Source organism: Bos indicus x Bos taurus, chromosome 27 (assembly GCF_003369695.1).
Source record: "Bos indicus x Bos taurus breed Angus x Brahman F1 hybrid chromosome 27, Bos_hybrid_MaternalHap_v2.0, whole genome shotgun sequence".
NCBI lineage: Eukaryota > Metazoa > Chordata > Mammalia > Artiodactyla > Bovidae > Bos > Bos indicus x Bos taurus.
In genome coordinates, this window is record NC_040102.1 from 24865836 (window position 1) to 24888003 (window position 22168).

At 43.0% G+C, this 22168-nt stretch overlaps 1 long non-coding RNA gene across 1 annotated transcript in view; it reads right to left on the reverse strand.

Moving 5' to 3' along the window:
• Positions 1 to 4913: 4913 nt before the first annotated feature.
• LOC113884994 overlaps positions 4914 to 22168 on the reverse strand; it is a 119625-nt gene continuing 102370 nt past the window's right edge. Inside the window, exon 4 of the long non-coding RNA XR_003509089.1 lies at positions 4914 to 5083. This is a non-coding gene — a long non-coding RNA (uncharacterized LOC113884994). The remainder of the gene's footprint in view (positions 5084 to 22168) is intronic.

The window sequence follows — 22168 nt, forward strand, 5'->3', positions numbered from 1 at the left end:
AGGAAGGAGGCTTGGCATATGCAAAGGCGGGATCAAGCCTCAGGAGTCTCCCTGGAAATTCTCGAGCAATCTACCCCCAAAACCAGAGTCTGCCTACTTTCTGCTTTGTGCTTTCACCTACACCTCTGACTTTACGGGGGGCTGTCCCCCACTACCTCTCTCTGAAAAAAGAGTTAGCTTACAGCTCCAGTTAATAATTCCTGGGTGTGACAGTGTTCAACCTACAAACTCCCTTGGAAGTCCTCTAGCCTGCCTGAATAGGTTTTTCCGGCCACATGTGATTGCTCAGAGCCTCCAAACTGTGAGAGGCATGAGATGTTCTAAACTGTCTAAATACAGATTCCTTTGAGCAGTTAAAAGATTGATTAGAAATTGTATTGGTGAAGGGATTTTCACTTGTTGGGCCAATGTTTGCTGCTAAGTCTCCATATCCCTTACCTGCTGTGTCCCTGGCAGTGTATTGATTAATATAATTGGTGTAAATAGTAGCTTTAATGTTTGTAACCTGGGACCCTTGAGTTAATTCTTTTTCTTGTTATAGCCCACCACACCTTTGCTCTGTAGGAATGCAACTTTATCTAAAGCTTTTTGGAGGCTGGCGCCTGACTTTAGAATAATCACCTTTAGAGAAAAAGGCCTCCGGGCCAGAAGATGATGCAAATCACCTAAACTTTTGCATATGATAAGTTTGCAGGAAGAAAGCCTGGCTTACTGCATGACTCTACCCCTTCCCCCATTATCCTCTATGCATAACTTAAGGTATAAAAACTACTTTGGAAAATAAAGTGCGGGCCTTGTTCACCGAAACTTGGTCTCACCATGTCGTTCTTTCTCTTACCTTCTGGCTGAATTATTCAGCCTCTTCTCTCCACTGAATTTCCTCACTGAGCTATCCTCATTCTATTACTCTTTATATCCTTAATTAATGTTTAATTAAGCAGTTGTTTCCTGATCCTCGCCGACGTCGTCCCCGCTTCGAATTCCCTGGATCCACCGGGGCTGGACCCCGGCAGGTATTAAATTACAACACAAACAGCAATAAAACCCATTCTATTGTGGTTCACATTTCAATTCAATAGATATTTAATTGTCAGATAATTCAGCAAATGATTAAAGTACTAGGCTCTTCATATATAAAATCTGTAACTCAAATATTCGGTTGGCCAAAAAGTTCCTTTGGATATTTCCCATTAGATCTTATGGAAAAATCTGAACGAAACTTTTGGCCAATTCCATACAAGGTGGAATTGATATTTGCCACAAGAGAGATGCAAAATGTTAGGCAAGTTCAAAGAAGGTGAAGATCACATCTGTTGAGGGTGGGCCAAGGACACAGAAGGGTCATTGGGGGAGAGGTCCCATTTGAACTGGAGCTTAAAGTACTCTACACATAGATGGGTGAAGGAAGGCACAGCAGGCATAGAAAAGGTTGTCAAGTAATGAATGTAGAAAACATGTGTGTTGAGGGTGTGAGTGGTCATATAATAGTCAATTTTAAGGCTAAACAAAGTGGGTTAGGTTAGTGCATGGGGGTCCTTTGGAGTCAAGAATTTGGATAACATTTTCCAGAAGGGGGGAGTCAAGGAGTGGCCATGGCGGGCAGACTGATGCCAGGGGAGATTTCAGTCAAGAGTTTCTATCAAGAGATGTGTGCTCAGTCATGTCTGACTCTGCAGCCCCATGGATTGTAGCCAGTCAGAGTCTTCTATCCATGGAATTCTCTAGGTAAGAATACTGTAGTGGGGTGCCATTTCCTACTCCAGGGAATAATCAGAGATAGGAGGTACTAAAATATTTACAAGTCCAAAAATCTGAAAACAATCTGTATTAGTTTCCTAAGGTTGCTCCAATAAATTACCACAAATGGCATGTATTCTCTTGGCGTTCTAGAGGGTAGATGTCCAAAATCTATTTCTCTGAGCCCAAATCAGGTGGCTCTACAGGATAATTTGTTTGCTTGTCTTTTCCAGCTTCTAGAGCTGCATTCCTTGTGCTTCTTGGCTTCTGGCTTCTTCTGAAACAAGCATGTGCCATTTTTGTAATTAAAATAAAGATGGGAGAAGTTAATGCAGGCCAGAAATAATGCAGTGAAGATGAATAGGGAGGGCGTGATATGAGATGAATCACAGAGATGAGGTCTCTAAGACTGGTTAACCCATCAGATCTCAGAAACAATGGAGGAAAAACCGCTTCCTGGCAGCAAGCCTAGGTGACAGAAAGCCCGGGCTGCCTGCAGACATCTGTGTGGGAGGAGCCAGTCTGGAGACGAGGAGGCATCTTTCAGATGTGTTTGTCCTTTCAGGCAAGCCCACTAGTACTTGGCCTTTCTGCTGTGTGACATGAAACTTTCAGAATTTCCATCAAATCGGTCAGTAGGAGGAAGGAAAACTTCTTTTAAAGAATCAAGACCCTTTAGCAGTTCTGCTCTTCCACTTCAAAGGCTCCTGACCTTTGAGCCCTAACCTTGGAGCCTGGGTCTAATGAGATGAGGCAACACATTTGTTCTGCCTGCTCATCAGATCTGGCAGCACTGAGATCCCCTAGGAAGTTCTGCTAGGTTCTGCTGCGAGGCGGAGTAGGGAAGGAATGCTTGGTTGGCAGTGGCCTTACTGGGATGGGACCAAGGATCTTCTTCGCTGCAGAGGAAGAGCTTCCACTGTCCCTTTCCAGTCCCCAGACTGGACTGGAATCTCTGTTCACCTCCCATGGCCACTCTTGCAACAACAGTGGTTGAGAAAGTGAGAGATCTTCCTGGTTAGTGAACTTATCGGAGAAGGCAATGGCACCCCACTCCAGTACTCTTGCCTGGAAAATCCCATGGACGGAGGAGTCTGGTAGGCTGCATGCCATGGGGTCACACAGAGTCAGACACGACTGAAGTGACTTAGCAGCAGCAGCAGCAGTGAACTTATGGATGTGCTGGGAGGTGTGCACAGGGACAGAAGCGCCTGTGCCGGGGCCCCTTTCAGAACTTCCCCTCCATGTCTCTTCATCTTGTTGTTCCTTCATGTCCTTTATAAGAAAATGGTAATTGGCAGGACAGTGCTTTCCTGGATTTTGTGAGTTGCTCCAGCAAATGAACAAAGCTAAAGGGGTATGGGAAGCTCTGAATTTGTAGGCAAGTCAGAGGCAAGAGAGGGTAGCCTGAGGACCCCAGCTGAGACTGGCAGCTAAAGCAAGGGCAGTCTTTTGGGGAACCTCATCTTTCAACTTGTGAGATCTGATGCTCGTTCCAGGCAGTTAGTGTCAGAATTGAGTCGTATTGGAGGACACAGTTGGTGTTGAAGAATCAATGTCAGAACTCAGTGCTGTATCCAGCTCTTGGGGTGCTCCATTTGAAAATCAATGGCAGAAGAAATAGCCTCTGATGGATCAGACAAGAAGGAACGTGGCAGCGTGGACCAAGCCCAGAGGATCTGGCCATGGGGTTTCTAGTACCGTTTCTGCTACTGCTCTAGATGAATACCTCAATCTTTCTAGGGTCCTCACCTACAAAGTGAGGCAACTTAGATCCACATCACAATCAACTGAGACACTTGAAAAATGCACACTCTCCCAGCCCTGCCCTTCAGAATTAGCATCTGAGAAGTGGGAGTAAGCCCAGGGTTCAGAGTTTGTTCAAAGCTCCCCTCACCCCCCACCCAGGTAATTCTGTTGCAATGAATGGGTAGTTGACCCAGTCAGGGTTTCTCAAGCTCCCTGATGATGAGTACAGCCTGAGCCTCACTGTAAATCCACAAAATCAGACTTTTTACTGGTGGGATCTGGCAATCAGTATTTTAAAGAGTGTTCTACGTGGACTGTAGCATCACAGGAGTTTGTGAAGTAAGACCTAGAGAAGTCACTCTAAAAGTGTGACGCTGGGACCAGCAACACCTACATCATCCAGGAATTTGTTAGAAATGCAAAGTGCCAGAGTTCGTCCCAAACCTCCTGTATCAGAAACTCCAGGGGTGGAGTCAGGGATCTGAGATTGAACAAGCCCTCCAGAGGCTTCCAACACATGCCCAGTTGGAAAACAACTGACCTAGAGAGCTGCTAAGGGTTCAGCTGTCGTTCAGCCACTCAGTCGTGTCCAACTCTGCGACCCCACGGACTGCAGCTTGCCAGCCTTCCCTGTCCTACACTGTCTCCTGGAGCTTGCGCAAACTCATTTCCATTGAATTCATGATGCCATACAACCATCTAATCCTCTGTCACCCCCTTCTCCTGCCCTCAATCTTTCCCAGCATCAGAGTCTTGAGGGTCCAGACAACACTGATAATTTCAGTTTAGACTTTTATCTTGCATGGGCAATTTTATTCCATCTCTGCTGTGGACCCAATAAAAAATAAACCCCTATGGTCAATCCTGAGATCTTACTCTCCACTGAGACTGACTGGGTAACTTGTATCACTGTCCTCAAGCTAAAAGTCAGGATGGAACCTTTCTACTATTAATTGCAGAAGAACCAGCTTTCCAGGAAAAAAAAAAAAAAATCCACTCTCTTCGTGGGACCTCTACATTGTAGAAGCTGCTTGGGCACTATATTATCCCCTTGACCGGTAAAAATATTTTCAGACTTATCTGATCTGAAACTGACAGACTCTTTAAAACTCATTGGCTCATGTTATTGGAAGAACATGGAACAGAGTTCTAGCCTAATCCCATTTTATCGGTTAAGAAAAATGGGGGGTGCCCAGAGCTAGTTCATAACTTGTAACAGAAATGGTAACACAGTTTGTAAAAATGCTGGACTCAGACCTTCAGACTCATTTCACTGACTGGCATTGGTTAGGCTTGGAAGGAACAAGTGCTTGGTCTTCTCCAGCAGTCTCCAACCTTTTTGGCACCAGGAACCAGTTTCATGGAAGACAATTTTTCCACAGACTGGGGGTGGAGGGGGGGAATGGTTTGGGGATGATTCAAACACATTACAATTATTGTGCACTTTATTTCTATTATTATAAATAAAGCTCTGATCATCAGGCATTAGATCCTGGAGGTGGGGACCCCTGTCTCTGCAAGCCCAGTGTAGCTGCCAGGGTCATCCATACCCATTCAGGGAGTTCAGGGTCTCCAGGAATGGTGCGGACTTCGGTTCCTGTTGGCACAGAGAAGGCAAGTAAGGGGAACATGGAGACATGTGTTTCTAGACAGTTACATGCTACATTAATAATAGTTCTTGCTACAGAGGTTCCCCCACGTACCAGGTAGATCTTGTCCTCAAAACAATTCCATAAAGGGGGCACAATTACCCCAGTTTTACCCATGAGGAAATGATATACAGAGAGACCAAGTACATGAGCAAGTCCAAATAGTGGACAAGGAGTGGAGGCAGGATTAACACCCTCAACTCTGAATCCTGAGCCCTTCCCAAGAAGCCCTACTGCTTCCTGGTGAATTGCTTTTGAACTAGCAGTGTGATTTCTTTCCGTCTCTGAATCTGTGACTCCTAACCCTCACTGCAGGTTAAAATCGTGGGAATCTTTAAAAAGTACTAATAGCTGCTGCCCTCCCACCCACTTCCATTAAATCAGAACCTCTGGAAGTGGAACCAGAATTATAACCCCAGATAATGATAATTGCTGATGGGCTGCAAACCACTTCTCTAAATGTTTCATTTGTTTCAAAATAATTTAGATTACCAGGAATAGACACTGTTCTTTAAACAAGGGGTAGAAATTTAATTAATTAAATTACTCAAACCTATGATTGAATTATACTTAGAAGTTAGATAAAGGGAATGGGGAAAGGAGGAGAGCTGGGTTCTGAAATAGTTTATTTATTTGTGTGCAAACTGTTGCTCATCTCGGGGACCCCCACCCGTACCCCCACACCCCAAGATTCCCTGGAACACAGTGTTATCCTAGTGTTTGAAAATGTAAACATGTTTAAAAGTAATTAAAGCAAATTGGAAGTTAATTATTCTCAACATTATTTTACCGGAGAGAAAGTTATCTTTAAATTTAACAAGTCTTCTATTTAAAGCATTTTGGGTCATGTTCCTAGGTTAAACGTAGAAGACAGTAATCTCATGGTAACTCCTTGAGTCTTATCCAAAAGTAGTCTTAATTAAGAGCACATTCATCATGGTTAAAAATAAATCTTGAACAAAAGTTTTTCTTTAATGCAATCTATACCTCCCACTCTTTAATTAAGGCTTCCTGTAGGATCCATGCCCTTAGAAATTATAATCCTTTTGATTTTTTAAAAGTTTATATCCAACGAGACTGGGAGTAATCAGCCTTCTCTTTTTAAGTATGTGAATACTCAGGCAATCACTAACCCCAGAGAGCCTCCACCTGCAGCCACCCCTCACCTCCTTCTTCACATGGACAACACATTGAACCTGATGGAAAAACCCAACCACTAACTGCAGTCTCAGAAAACTGCCATCTATCTGCCTTTAAACTCTTTTAAAACTGAACCCAAAACTGGTTTATGGACTACATGCATATGCTAAGTCACTTCAGTTGTGTCTAACTCTTTGGAACCCTATGGACCATAGCCCGTCAGGCTCCTCTGTCCATGGGGTTCTCTAATTCTGGAGTAAGTTGTCATGCCCTCCTCCATGGGATTTTTGACCCAGGGATCGAACCTGCATCTCTTATGTCTCCTGCATTGGCAGACTGGTTCTTTACCACTAGCATCACCTGGGAAGCCCCTTAGAGACTACATATTTACATTTTTTTCTGCCTGAAATTTTTCATACTTATTTACTTACACATTTATTTGGTCTTGAGACTTCAGTATTAGAGTTTCTTATGACTGGAGTAAATTTTTTTTTTCTATAAAGACCTTCTCTACAAGTTTCTGAAACATGCTTTCACCTCTCCAGGTCAGAGGAAAACGTTCAAAATTCTGCAATTTAGAGAGAAGGGTGCTGGAAAAAAATATTTGCGATAGACTTGGATTTCTTAGCCTGGAGGAAACTGGCTTCAGAGTAACTCATTAGAGTCTAAATGTATACAGAGATGACTCTGCGGAAGGGGGTAACCAGCTATTTTACACATTCACTGAGAAAAGAGCAAAGGAAGCCTAGTTAAATTGCCAGAGGAGGGATTTAGAGGGATCGATAAGGAGGGCCTTTGCTTCAGAAACAGATGAAAGAGCAAGGGCTCTTTCTTTTTTAAGCCTTAAAGAAAAAGCAACGTACTCCCTTGCATTGAGTGGTGTTAGTTATTCTTGAAGGGAGGAGAATTCACTGAGACCTTTCCACGGAACAGTGACAGAAATCCAACAACTAGCTCCTTTTCTAAAAGACGAAATCATTGGTTCATGTAAATAGAAGTCCAAGGGTTGGACTCCAGCCCTTGCTGGATTTAGGGGTTTGAACAGTAAGATGGGCACTCTGGCTCTTTTCATCTCCCACTCTGCTTGGCTTTATGCCCTGAAAGATATCCTTCTTGTGACAGCAAGATGGCTGCAGGCAGCTTTGAGCTTATTCTGCCCTTAAAGCTCCTTTTCCAATATCTGCTTCAGTAAAGGATTCTGATTAGCCTTGATGCTGCCCCTGGACCACTCACTGGTTCCAGAATAATTGAGTCTGTCAGGCTGGGTTACATGCCTGTCTTCAGAGCAGAGGCAATGAGACCCCTCTGAGAATCGGCAGAACCCACAGGTCATATGGAGTGCAGGAAAGAGAGTTCCAAAAACAAAGAGGCAGGACAGATGGAGAAATAACATGGTTACTGCAGAGATCATCCGGGAAGCATTCTTGTCTCCTGTAATCACCAGAGGACAACTATGAACCGAGATTTTAACAAACTATCCTGATGTCCCAAACCCAAAGCTAAAAAAAATTTTTTTTTTTGCGGGGGCCTATAGTTTAAGCTTGTGGTATCTTTCACTATTTTTGTGTTCTACTTTTGGATTTTTTAAGTGGGAGGGGTCAGCTAGAGGCAAAATAATAAGTTGCCTCTTATAATAAATAAATAATAATAATAAAATGATAAACAAGTTAGAAGAGGAAGCCATGTAACTGTCCTTAATCTTTGGATCACTACTAACCAATCAGAACTTGATCTGGTTTGAGTTCATGGGCCATGACTTCCACTGTCACCATGTCACAGGGGCCAGATAACTGCCCACCAATGGGATGCTGGCCTTCTTTCTCAGAGTCTAGACTGCAAACTTCCCTTGGCTCCAGAGCACAGGGAGTCCAAGGCTTCCCACTTCTGAAGCTCTAAGGAAATTGATTGTGACCTTGCTCCCAGGGCCCAGAGAAGACAATCACAATCGCTGACAGTACATTTGCCAACCTTTGGGTTGTTTGGTCTTTATTTAAACCCTGTGCATTACTCAGGGTCCTGGGAGGAAACAGAATTCATCGCAAATGGTTTGAAAGAAGAGATTTTATGAACAGCTATCTACAGATAGATGGGCAGGATTAAGAAAACAAACCAGGGACCAAAGATATCCAGAGACTGGCAATATTGAAAGCCATTATCATCCCTAAGGCAGAGAGACAAGGAGGAAATGGAGGTACCAGAGCCAATGAGAGCTGAAGACGGAGAAGGGGCCACACGGTGGGAGTCATGGAAGGGGTGAACAATTTGCTGCCTTTCTGATACCTTGGTACTGTCTCCTTGGACCAAATCCACCTGCAGCCAATCAGCAAAGGGCCCCAAGGATTGAGTCCGTAGGGGTCACTGTCCCAGGGCAGAGAAAGAATCAACTGGAAAAACTGGGTCTGGCTTCCCAACAAGGGATGTGGCATCTCAGAAAACTCAAGCTTGGTCAAGTCTATCTTCTAAAATTCTAGAGAAAGTGTAACTCTAATCCCATGATGCACTGAGTCTCTCAGTGGCCCTAAGGAACTTTTGTTCTCAAAGCTCTGAGAATTGTTTCTTCCAAATTTTATCCCAGGCAGGCATACAGTGACATCCATAATAGGATACTGCAACCATTATACCTGGGCTTCCCTGAGAATTAATGCTCAGGAACCAATTCAAATTAATTATCTGGCTACACGATGGCAGGATTAACCTTTAAAGTGGATGCAACGACCATGATTTACATAATCTATTTAATCATTTTCAATAGAGTTAATATTTAGAATGCAAGTGGGGAGAAGTAAATTACATCTTACGGCTTTTTGCGAATACCAGGCTCATCTCACAAAAGAATAAAATTAACATTATCAAAGGTATAGAACATATCAGGTGCCCAGAGCAATAAATTAGATTACAGGGATAATTAACAACCCTTCCAGAATCTTCTTGTAATATGAATTCATCCAGAAAGTAAATAAACAGTGACACACACAAGGAGCAGATTTTATTCATCACTTTCCTCTTGGATCCAAACAGAGATAGTCCAATCTGATAGGACCTTAGGAGATATTTGACAGGTGTGTGCAATAAATAGTGACGCCATTTGTTTAGGATCTGTGGGGGATATATCTAGAATAGAAGGAGCAGGCTGAAATGAAGCAAATAAAATTTAATTTGAATCTGGCTACCTTTTTATCTGATCATTTTCTTCATTTAAGTTCCATTCTGGGCAAGAACATGTGTGTTTTATTCTGCTTTCTAAAGAAACAAAGGCCATGAGACTTCCGTGGCCGTCCAGAGGTTAAGACACTGTGCTTCCAATGCAGAGGGCTTGGTTTGATCCCTGATTGGGGAACTAAGATCCCACATGCTCCATGGTGCAGCCAGTAATAATAATAAACAGTGAAGAAACAAAGGCTAAGAACTAAGCAACTGGGATGGTCTGTCCTCTGTTGCTAAGACAGCTAGTGCCTCAGAGCCATTCTTTGAGGAATCCGGAGAGTTCTTGGCGAGAGTGTTTACAGAGAGATGCTTTATTCAAAGCAAATCTCCTACAGAGCAAGTCAAATACTCTATGATATCCCTTATATGTGAAATCTTAAAAAAAATACAACAAACTAGTGAATATAACAAAAAGAGTTAGAATATAACAAAGAGAGGTAGAATCAAGTGTACACTAGAAGACACAGGGCCCTGGGAGTCCAAAGAACCAGGTCCCAGCCCTGCCCGTTCCTAACTAGAGGGTTCCAAGCAAACTCACACTACTCCTCCGGTGTCCAGGAGCCTCATCTGAAGTAAAAGAATCATATGGCATACTAGTTAGCATACATATAGACTTAGTTCAGCCTGTGTTTTGAATTTAAGACCTAATGTCTGCATGACTCTGAACAGGACATTTAAATTTTCAGCCTCGGTTTTCTTATCTGTAAAATGGAGAGATTAGTAGAACCTACCTCACAGGATTGAGATGACTAAATAAATGTATAAAGCACTTAGCACACAGAGCCTGGCACATAGTAAGGGTCTGATAAAAATTGTTTCTTACCTCTTAAAAAAACATTTTTCTGTTCATTTATGGTTGCACTGGGTTTTTGCTGTGGGACTCAGGCTTCTCATTTCAGTGGCTTCTCTTGTTGCGGAACACAAGCTCTTCTCTTGTGACGCGCAAGCTTTAGCAGCTGTGGCTCCTGGCTCAGTAGTTGTGGCATCTGGCCTTAGCTGCTCTACAGCATGTGGGATCTTAGTTCCTGGACCAGGGATTGAACCCATGTCCCCTGCATTGGCAGGCAGACTTTTAACCACTAGACCACCAGGGTCTTGTTTCTTATTACACATAACATAGCTCTAAAATCTCTCCAGCTATATTGTTCTGTAATTGCAGTTTTATAGCATAAAGAGAAAAACCCATAATTGAACAATATTACAAATGATGAGTCTGGAAGCTCCATTGATTCATGAAAACATACTAAACCATCATCTAAAGTAGAAGAAAGAAGTTGGGAATAGTTGTCCTCAGTGTAAATTTGCTGGGGAAAAAAAAATGAGGTAAATACTGACAAGTAATGGAAGGACATCATCATTGAAATAGTTGAAATGTCATCTTATCCTTTTCTCTAAAATTGTTTGAGAGTTCAGTACAGAGTTAATAAGAAACTGAAACTCCATGAAAGGTGGTTTTGTCTTCTTTTTCTTTGAAATTGTCCTGGATATGTAGAGATTACCATTTAGGGTTATAGTCAGTGCTCCAGGGCCCTTGGATAACTGTCCTGCCAAGGTGATGGATCTAGCTGTTTTGTGGCTCATCTGTAGCTTCATACAAAAAGTTTTTTCAAAATAGAAAGATAGTCCAATCTCTCCTAGTGAAGCTGGCTGAACATCTCTTCTCAGAAAATGTTCCTATTAGCTTTTCTCCAACTCAGCCTCCAGCATTTTAGGAAAAGCCTTCAAAGATAGTCTAATCCATAAACTACACAGACACACTCTTTATCAAACTTGGACTTTTTACTTCTTGAGTGTTAATGGGAAGAGAGGAGTTAAATAGCTTTGGAGCATGAGAAATCACAAGGGAGATCCTGAAGCTCTCTGGTTACTGGGATAGTTATAGAAATAAGAACAAGAGTCCAGTCACTGAGTGTTTTCTAAATGCCATGTGCCATGCTAAGAAGCACTTCACACACTGGTATTATGTGATTCTCACAACAGCTCTATGAAGTAAGTAGTAATATCGTCCCCCGTTTACAGATGAAGACATGGAAGCTTAGAAAATTTCAGTAACTTGTTCAAGGTTACATTGTTAGTAAATATCAGAGAGAGGATCTGAATCACTTTCAACTCAGTTCCAAAGCACATGATTCGAACAGTTACTTCTTAAGGTCCATCTGTTGGCTGATCACTCACCTTGACAGTCTTCCCCAAACTACTGTGGGGTCTCCTCTTCTTAAGGAATAAGGCATCTTATTGCACGAGGTTTCAGGAGACTCTTCCCCAGAGTGGGTACTTCTGTTACCCTGTAACTGGCCTGTTTTATGCCCAGCATTGTGCTAAGCTGGAAAACTCTTTGAACTTTCAGACTAATTATTTTCTAAAGAAAATGTACTGGAGCAGAATTAATCAACAGAGGAAGTTGTAAAAAATTAAAAGTCCATCCTTAAGTAAGAGACTCCTTTAAAAGTAAGCTCGAGGGCAAAAAAAAAAAAATCATCTAACCCCAAATCTGTTTGTATGTCTGCAAAAGGGGAATGGAAGAGAAATGTTGCCCATTTATCCCACAAAATGCCAACAGAGAAGATGAGCAAGATCAAGGCAAGAGAAAACTATAGCTATTTATTCCCCCAAAGAAGAGCGTTTGAAGAGACTCATCGGCTTGACATTAGCAGTCCTCCCAAATATTTATACATGAATTCTAGAAGACAAGAAAAGGACAAATCAAATGGGCACTCAGCATTTGAAACTATTGCATTGACCAGTTCTGTAGTAAGTCATTGACTGTGGATACAGGGTCACTCGTCTCCCCTGCACCTGGCTTCCTCGTCTTCCACCTCTAAGTATGAAATACAGCCTGGGTCAAGGCTATGGTTTTTCCAGTGGTCATGTGTGGATGTGAGAGTTGGACTATAAAGAAAGCTGAGCACTGAAGAATTGATGCTTTTGAACTGTGCTGTTGGAGAAGACTCTTGAGAGTCCCTTGGCCTACAAGGAGATCCAACCAGTCCATCCTAAAGGAGATCAGTCCTGGGTGTTCATTGGTAGGACTGATGTTGAACCTGAAACTCCAACACTTTGGCCACCTGATGCGAAGAGCTGACTCATTGGAAAAGACCCTAATGCTGAGAAAGATTGAGGACAGGAGGAGAAGGGGATGACAAAGGATGAGATGGTTAGATGGCATCGCCGACTCAACGGACATGGGTTTGGGTGGACTCTGGGAGTTGGTGATGGACAGGGAGGCCTGGCATGCTGCAGTTCATGGGGTCACAAAGATTCAGACACGATTGAGTGACTGAACTGATCAACTACATCAAGGAAACTGCATTACAAGTGGGCTCATTACAAGTTAATGAGCAGGAACCAAAATGGAAAAAGTCTACTTCTCAATCAATATAGTCAGTCTCTAAAGAGAGAACGCAGTCTCTTCCTGTAAATGGCTAGGAAGCGTGAGGACTGATTTCTCTTTCTCTTTTCAAGGGTGAGTTCTCCTGTGGTCATTCACAGAACAGAGCGTAAGATCAAATTGGAGGAAAGATCTTTTTGTTTCTCTATGTTGGTAATAGATGTTTCTTTCAGATCAGGGAGTTGGAGGGAGGAAAATGAGTTTGCCAATTAAGCATGAGGGAGGAATAAATTTCATCTCATGCAACTTTAAAATGGGCTACCCAGTGCTGCAGAGTTATGTCTCTGCCAGTTTCTTTAGGAAGATTCCTGACCTTAAGATAAGCCCTGTCGGAGCCAAGAAAGTGTTCCTTTCCTGTATAGAAAGTGACTTATTCACATGGATCTGGAATACACCAGTTCCCAGGCTAAAAGTTCTGTCCTCCACAGCACTGTGTGAGGCAATCGAGTTTGGCTCTCTGATCTTGAACTCTGAAAATGTGCAGACTTAAATTCAAGCCCTCAATTTCTTCTCAGCTTCAAGATCTTCTATGATTCAGGGAGAGAGAATAGAGGTGTCAAGAAACTACTGTTTACATGATAAATTACAGATCTTTGGGAACCATTGTCAAGGTTTGAGGAAAGGGAAGAGGCTTCTCACACCAGTCCTCTAAGGGCTTTATTATATATTTGAGAGAAAAATTCACCAAGTTTTTCTGACATGTTGTTTCTTCTTTTGTAAAATGGAATTAACCTCTTCTGCAGAACAGTCTACTAGAAGAGGAGTTTCTAGCGCACACAGATAGTGTCCCCCAAAAGTAGGCTGTCAAATTTTTGAGCAGTGCCTGCCACAGAGAAAATGCAGAAAAATGCCATTATTGAATGAATGAGTAAATGAAGGAAGGAGTACATCAATGGATTGACAGTAAAAATAAAAGAAAATTTATGAAGTCCTCTACACTAGTTGTAAGCACTCTTCTCCAAAGGCAATAAACTATTGGCACTTCTGTTGGCATAGTTCAGCCTATAAAGCATCTCAACTTTTGATTCGGAGCTCTTTGAATTATCGGTTTTTTAAATTCTGTTTCATCTTTGGCAAACCAATGCTAATACAAACATGGCTTTTCCTCTAAAGACTGTGCAACTCATCAAACAGCGTTCACCTAAGCTCTGTCTCATCTCCTGACTGGTCTCCAGGTAGCCAAAGGTGTTTTCATTTGTGACAGCTCAGTGGGAGGTTTTATGAAGCCGCTGCCTCCCCTGAGCTGCACTTGTAGAAAGCAATTCCCCTCCAAATATTAGTGGGAAGTGGTGCACTTAGTGGAAAATATTAATGAAATTTGAGGGTCCGGTCTCAGGTTCGGTTTCCCCAGAAGGCAAGTCACCAGAATCTAACTGGCTTCTCACATATGAGACATGCCATCTGCGTTCACCCTCCTTGTCACTTTCCCCAGGAGATGTTAGCGCCCAGCCCGTTCTGACAATGGGCCAAGCCTGCTCTGTGGGTAAGCCCAGGTCTTGTTGTTTTTCAGTTGCTAAATCGTGTCCGACTCTTAAAACCCCATGGGCTGCAGCATGCCAGGTTTCCTTTTCTTTCACTATCTCCCAGAGTTCGGTCAGTTTCATGTCCATTGAGTTGGTGATGCTATACAACCATCTCATCCTCTGCTGCCCCTTTCTCCTTTTGTCCTCAGTCTTTCCCAGCATCAGGGTCTTTTCCAATGAGTCGGCTCTTGGTATCAGGTGGCCAAAATATTGAAGCTTCAGTGTCAGTCCTTCCAATGAATATTCAGGACTGATTTCCTTTAGGATTGACTGATTTGATCAGCTCGTGGTCCAAGGATCTCTCAGGAGTCTTCTCCAGCACCACAATTCAAAAGCATTAATTCTTTAGTGCTCAGCTTTCTTTATGGTCCAATTCTCACATCTGTACATAACTACTAGAAAAACTATAGCTTTGACTATATGGATCTTTGTTAGAAAAGTGATGTCTCTGCTTTTTAATATGCTGTCTAGGTTTGTCATAGCTATCCTTCCAAAGAACAAGTGTCTTTTAATTTCATGGCTGCAGTCACCATCTGCAGTGATTTTGGAGCCCAAGAAAACAGAATCTGTCACTGCTTCCACATTTTCCCCTTCTACTTGCCATGAAGTTCTGGGATCAGACGCCACAGACACAAATACATAAAAGCTACCCAGTAATCCAAGCCAGCCCATTTAAGGGTCACCTGAATGAGCTAGAGTTGCCAAGACTCACAGGGCCATAGGAGCAGAGTCTTCAGGAAGATTCTGTGGAGAAGGTGGGCCTTGAATCAAGCAGAGGCTGTGTCTGTAACTGACCCTGCACTGAGCCAGCAGGACTCTTCACAGGTCCTGGGAAAAGTCAGCAGGCTACTAGGACTTTGGGTTTTCCTTTCTTGACAACATTTTTATCCCTCATATGGTCCTTGGAAGAATCCAATTAAATAATGGATGTGGAAGTTATTTGAAAATTCTAAACTATTATCATTGTTATTTTGGAAAAATATGGCCTGAAAACCTGACCAGACACAAATCAGGAAGGACATTGAAGTCTGGCTAAGAGCTGGTTAAACTTGAACGTCATAAGCCTGAAAAGGCAACGAACAGCCCTTGGGCTCTTCCCCACCTGCAGCTGCTCCTTCCCTCCCCTACTGGGTACCACCCACCACAGCTCAGACCTCTCTCATTCACCTAGTGGGAAAAGAAAGCTAATCTCTAAGCGTATTGATAAAGCGTGAACTCACCCCATTTCAGCTCCATCCTCTCCAGCTTTGCGTAGAAACTAAAAATGAGCAAATCAATTAACACGGTCTATTTTAGAATTCGGCAAACTCTGAACATCGGAAGCAGCACTGCCTAGCAAGAAGAAAGGATGTAGGGATCGCCTGAGCTCTCATTTAGAATGTCCCGCTGGTTAGCTGCTTAACATTGACCTAACTTACTTTCCTTATCTGGACCCCAGTTTCTTCCTCCGTGAGATGGGGGAGGGTGCTTCACATTCCCTAAGTACTTGTCAAATCCTCTTCGTGATGTTTCTGTACCTGAGTGAAGAAGGGGAAGCTCCAGGGCAGATGCTAGGGGCTCCAGGGGAAGCAGATAAACCACATGGAGGATACCCTGCCAACCACACATCCTGTCTAGAGCCAGGCGGACATGATCTGTTCTACCAACAGACACTGAGGATGGGCCAAGGAGGTCTTTGGATGAGCGACACAGAGCTTCTGCCATCACAGAGCTCACAAATCTGGGGACAAAATCAGACAAATAAACAGACCGATGCTCTGAAGCATGGGGAGTGTCCAGATGCAGCAGTGCTGGGAACTACGGGGCCAGGGGGGTGACCACTGCACCTGACAGATGTTTTCCAGCGTTTCTGTCCGGTGTGCCCTGCGGCGCTTTCTCAGCCTGTTTCCTGAATGGCTTCACCAAGAAGACCTGGACACATTCCATTTTCTGTTTTTAGGAACATTACAATGAAGGTAAGTATATCAAATATGCCCAGTGACAACGTTTGGATCCTCCCTGCCCTCCACGGTGAATCGTTAATTATCTAAGGCCCTTTCCCTGCACCGGGATCCCAGGATTCCCCATCTCAGTTTACACCAGCTGTTTCTGCGTGGTATGTACTGAACTCACTTCCAGAACCCTGCCCTTCCTTTCCCCTCCTCCATACCTGCCACTTGGCTGTGTTATACCTTTCACCAGGTGTCCAAATTTTGTTGGGAAAATTCCCTGAGTCCTAGGGCAGATACCAGGATACAGACTCAAGCAGTGATGGAGAGACAAATTATTAACCACCTGCTTGGATTTAATCAGGAAATCTCATGCCCAAAGCCAATTGAGAGTCTGCTGCTGCTGCTGCTAAGTCGCTTCAGTCGTGTCCGACTCTGTGAGACCCCATAGACGGCAGCCCACCAGGCTTCCCCGTCCCTGGGATTCTCCAGGCAAGAGCACTGGAGTGGGTTGCCATTTCCTTCTCCAATGCATGAAAGTGAAAAGTGAAAGTGAAGTCGCTCAGTCGTGTCCGACTCTGTGTGACCCCATGGACTGCAGCCTACCAGACTCCTCCGTCCATGGGATTTTCCAGGCAAAAGTACTGGAGTGGGATGCCATTGCCTTCTCCAATTGAGAGTCTATGGAATGGTAATTACTGGTGTTTAGCCACCATCTACAAGTTTTCTAAGGTTACTATTCACTAGAAAAATTCATATTTTATTTCTTTTTTGCTAAAATGACCTCTCTAAAACTCTTGAGCATTTGGTATCCAAGAATCTTGTGATCACATACACAATCTCCATCCTTTCCCTTCCCCGTTTCAGACAGCCGTCCCCTCCCTTCTTCATCTCTGCCCTTCTGGACTGAAGACCCCAGTATTTCCCTTCTGCCCAGGCCTCTGACCCCTTGATCACCTCATTGCCCATCCCTGGGCATTCTCCTATTCCATTAGGGTTTTCTTTCTTTTTTTAAATTTTTTAAATTATCATTATATATTTTTTTACTTTACAATACTGTGATAACACATTTACAGGAAACTTGGAAAAATACAGAACAAAGTTACATACAGTTCCACTACATATTACAATTATTTTTAAGTAGATAAATTAAGATTTGTAGTTAAGAGTTTCAATATCAAGCTCTCAAAAATTAATAAAATGAATATTCAGAGAAGTAAAAGGATTCAGAGAAGACCTGAAAAGCATTGTGAACCAATTCAACATAATTAAGATTTGTACAATTTTCACACAACAGTAGGATACAAACTCAATTTTCCTGAAGGCTTTCTTAAAGCAGAGATGAGAACACGCATAGCATCAAGTAAAAGCAAGTATTTGCTATTTGTTTTCAAAACTCTTCCTGGAGCCCCCAGCCTCATGCTGGCCTTTGTGGCCACATAAACCCATATCAGCCCATGAGCCAAAAGATAACATCTTGGCTTCCTCTCCCCCTCTATTCTCAGGGACAGACTCTTTCTCCAAGGCTCTCTGAAAATGACCCCTCACCAGACAATAGCAATTTCTTCTTGCTGCATGGCTGCTTTCTGCCATGGGTAAGAATCAGTAAAAAGCAAAAACCATTTGCAGCTGGGAGAATTCTAATCCTGGGGTAAGCGTGTTTATATCCCACATACATGCAGGGCACAGATTCTGACAAACAGATGACACAGGCACAGTTGTGGAAACAGAGCTGTTTAGAATCTGCCAGCTTCCTCCTGGCGCGGGGGGAGAAGCTCTCCATCACTGCCAGTCCTCGGAGTACACCCCTCCAGCACCACCCCGGCGTCAACCTCCTTTCAAACAGTGCGAGCTTAAATCCATGTGAAATGAATGAGCTGGACCGTATTCATCAAAACAGCTTCAGCAGCGATGGGAGCCATTCCCTTTCTTATGTTTGGATTCAGGACTTTTCTAGGTTTTGACAACTGAAAATTCTAACCTGGGATTTACTCCTGTTCACTCAGACACATGTGTGTGTGTGCACACACTCGTGTGTATGTATGTGTGTGTCTGCCTCCTCTTCCCCTCTCTCGTATCTCTTTCCATATTTCTATTTGCTTCTCCTTTTGTGTATTTGAGTGTCTCTTTTCTTTACTTCCTCCATCACTTCTCCTCCCCCTTTTTCTCCTCCTCCTCCTCCCCTTCTTCTTCCTTGTCTTCCTCTACTTCCTCTTCCTCTCCTTTTTCTCTCTCCCTTCCTTCCTTTTCTCCTGCTTCTCTCATTATCTCCCCTTTCCTTCTGCTCACTCCCTTCGTCCTCTCATTTTCTTCACCCACCTCTTTCTCTTCTCCTTGCTCTGTCTGTATGTGCTTCTCTACCCACAGTTCTACTAATTTCCCCAATGCCTTAAAGGCCACAAACAAGAGTTCAGCCCCACTCTCCATCACCCTCTTTGTGATGGAGGTGTCACCTACTCAGGCCCTCTCGCTATGTTCTGGGGTCTAAAGATTTTCTTTCATATGTACTTGATAAGCACCAACAACAACAACAAAAAATAAAGTAGAAAAAAGCCATAAAGATCAGATTATAATGAGCTTAACACTTCTGCACTCCCTAAAACTTGTTGATTGATACCATGGATTCTGTCAGGCTGACCTTTCCCAGCTGCAGCGTGCCATGATCTTTATTATGCCAGTGCAGAGCTCTGAAGTGCTTTCTAAAATATGAAAGAGAAAATGAAGAGCATTTGAGGGATTGTGGAAGGGCATTATATTACACTTCGATTTTCAGAAAATTGGTAATTTGTCTATGGTATAATTTATATGCTGACTTATAATCGACCAGAACATTTGATGGACCTAAACTCTTCATCCCTAATTGTGCCACATGGCAGACATGCACCATGGAAACAGCTGTACAAGTTCTTCATGTAACACATTGGAAGATAATATAGAATGTGTGTAAATGTCTCAGAGTATCCTGGAGTAGGATCCAGACGTGTGTGTAAATGTCAGCAGACCTCAAATCTCGTTTGTTGCTGTCCTTGGTGCTCTGAGGGCAATCGCAGCGGCTCTGACAGACCCTGTGGTGGGTCCATCCCTACTGACACACATCTCTTGATGCTTTTGCTCTGGGAAGGTCACCCACTCCTATTGGGTTCATCTCCCAGGCCTCTCAGGCTCAGTGCTGTCAGGTCTCAGCCTCCAAGCTGCAGATGTTTGTCATCTCAGCTTCCCTGAGAGTAGCTGATGCCCAAACTCCATCCTGCATGCATTTGGAATGAAAACATATTTTGTACTTGTCCCCGCGATCATGAATTATAGAATCATAAATCGGAAAGGAACCTCAGAGTTGTCTATTCCAATCTCTCATTTGACTAATGAGTAGGGTGACTGGTTTGTCTGGACAGTTTCAATTTATGCCTCCTGTCCCGACACAGTTATTAACAGCTCCCTCTTTTACTCTCAAATGTATCCTGATGTGGACAATAAATTATATGGTCTCCCCATAGCCGAGGCCAGAATACACACCCAGGTATCCAGAGTTTTTATTTTTTTTAATTAGTAATGCGCTGTCTCTTTTACTTTAGAGATATCCCTTTAGAGCAATGCTTCTTAACCAAAATCACCTGGATAGATGTTCCAAAACACAAATGCTTTGACCCTAATCAACTCTCAGGGTGGGGGTTGAACACAAGTCTTATGACGGAATCCCCAAGGCAATCCAGATGAACATCTCTGATTCAGAGCCACTGCTTAGAGAAAAGAGGGGGTTAAGAAAGTTTGTGCCACCTCCAAAACTGTGTGGCAAGATGTACTATTTCAGCGCTAATAAATCTGACCAACAATTCACCAAACTCTAAGGTTTCATCATGGATCCCTCCATTTTGGTTTTGTATATACTATGCGACTTTTAAATTAGGCTAAACAAGAAGCTAAAAAGTCCAAAGGAGCCTGCTCTCCTGCAACTCTAGGAGACATACAGGAAGACTTCTTTGATCCATAGAGGTTTCCTTTCAGCTTGACTTCCTCCTTCATACTGACCACATCATGCAGTCAGGGGTCAAAGAGCTAGATAAGGATAGATTGTCTTCACACTGTAACAGATGACGATTACAGCCTAAGAGTGGCTTTGAGATGGGCTAAAAAGTGATGCCAACCACCAGCAACATGGAGCCGATAACCAAAGAGATTTAGTAAAAGGCAGGAGTGCTTCTCACATTTTGGCCAGGAAGAAAAGAAATGGGCAGAAATGACTCCATGCCAGGAAGGAGAAGTGAACCACAGCTGGAAGCCTAAGAGAAGGAAGAGTAGTGATTAATCAGTGTTTGAAAGCCATCTGCTTTCCTTGGCTGCGGAGTTCAGGCCAGCAGCACTGGCTACAGATGCTTGAAAGTGGGCTGGGTGCCGGACAAGGGATAGTATTTACCTGTTAATTCACTGAAGATTCATCTTCCACAAGCCTGGAGCTGTGTGAAAGTGCATGCTTATTTAGGGCAGCACAAGTACGCCCCAGCCACCCACACACACATACCAAAGGAGTCACCCCAACATGGTGATTGTTGGTGGTCATGGTCTTGCCTTTTCATTATAGTCCTAACCACCAGGACAACATACCACCCCAAAAAGGAACAACATGAAAAGATGTTCAGCATCACTAATTGTTGGAGAAATGAAAGTCAAAACTAAATGAGCTAAGACCTCACATGGCTCAGAATGGCCATCATTTAAAAATCTACAAATAACAAATGCTGCAGAGGGTGTGGAGAAGAGGGAACCCTCCTACATCATTGGTGGGAATGTAAACTGCTACAACGACCATGGAAAACAATATGGAGGTTCATCAGAAAAACTGAAAATAGTGTTGACAATGATCCAGCAATCCCACTCCTGGGCATATACCTGGACAAAACTATAATTTGAAAAGATAACCTGCACTTGAATATTCATAGCAGCACTATTTACAATAGCCAAGACATAGAAACAACCTAAATGCCCAATGACAGATGAATGAATAAAGAAAATGTGGTGTATTGTGGAATACTACTGAGCCATAAAAAAGGAAATCATGCCCTTTGCTGCTACATGGATAGACCTATGGATTATCATACTAAGTGAACTAAGTCAGAAAGAAAAAGACATATAGCATATGATAGCACTTATATGTAGAATCTAAAATATTAACACAAATGAACTTATCTATGAAACAGAAACAGACACATGGGTACAGAGAACAGACTTGTGGTTCCCAAGGGGGAGGGAGGGTGAGAGAGGGATGGATTGGGAGTCTGGGACTAGCAGATGCAATCTATTATACATAGAAAGGATAAACAACTAGGTCCTATTGTACAGCACAGGGAACTATATTCAATACCCTATGATAAACCATAATGGAAAAGGATATGAAAAAGAATATATATATGTAACATTGAATCACTTTGCTATACAGCAGAAATTAACACAACAGAGCAAATCAACTATATGTCAATAAAATAAATTTTAAAATAAAAGGAGCAAAGGAAACTTGTTGGGAAGACACTACTTTTGGAGAACATACTTAGTAAGATCACTGAATTGGGAAACCTGGGTTCCAGCCCCCTCGGCCACTCAAGAGCCCGGTGGCCCTGGCCGAGTCATTCAGTATCACAGTTCTTCTCTTTCCTCATCCATAAAATAGGGACACTTCGCATGGTGCCTTTTAAGCTGTTCAGTGCTGTGCAATGATGGCTCCCCCCCAACTCTGGCAACTATACTTCCACATCCTCCCAGCATGTTGTACGAGAGAAAGATAGTGCAACTTGCTGGACAAGGAAGAAAAGCGGTCCATTATGACAATGACCTAGAAAATCTTAACAGTCAGAATTACCG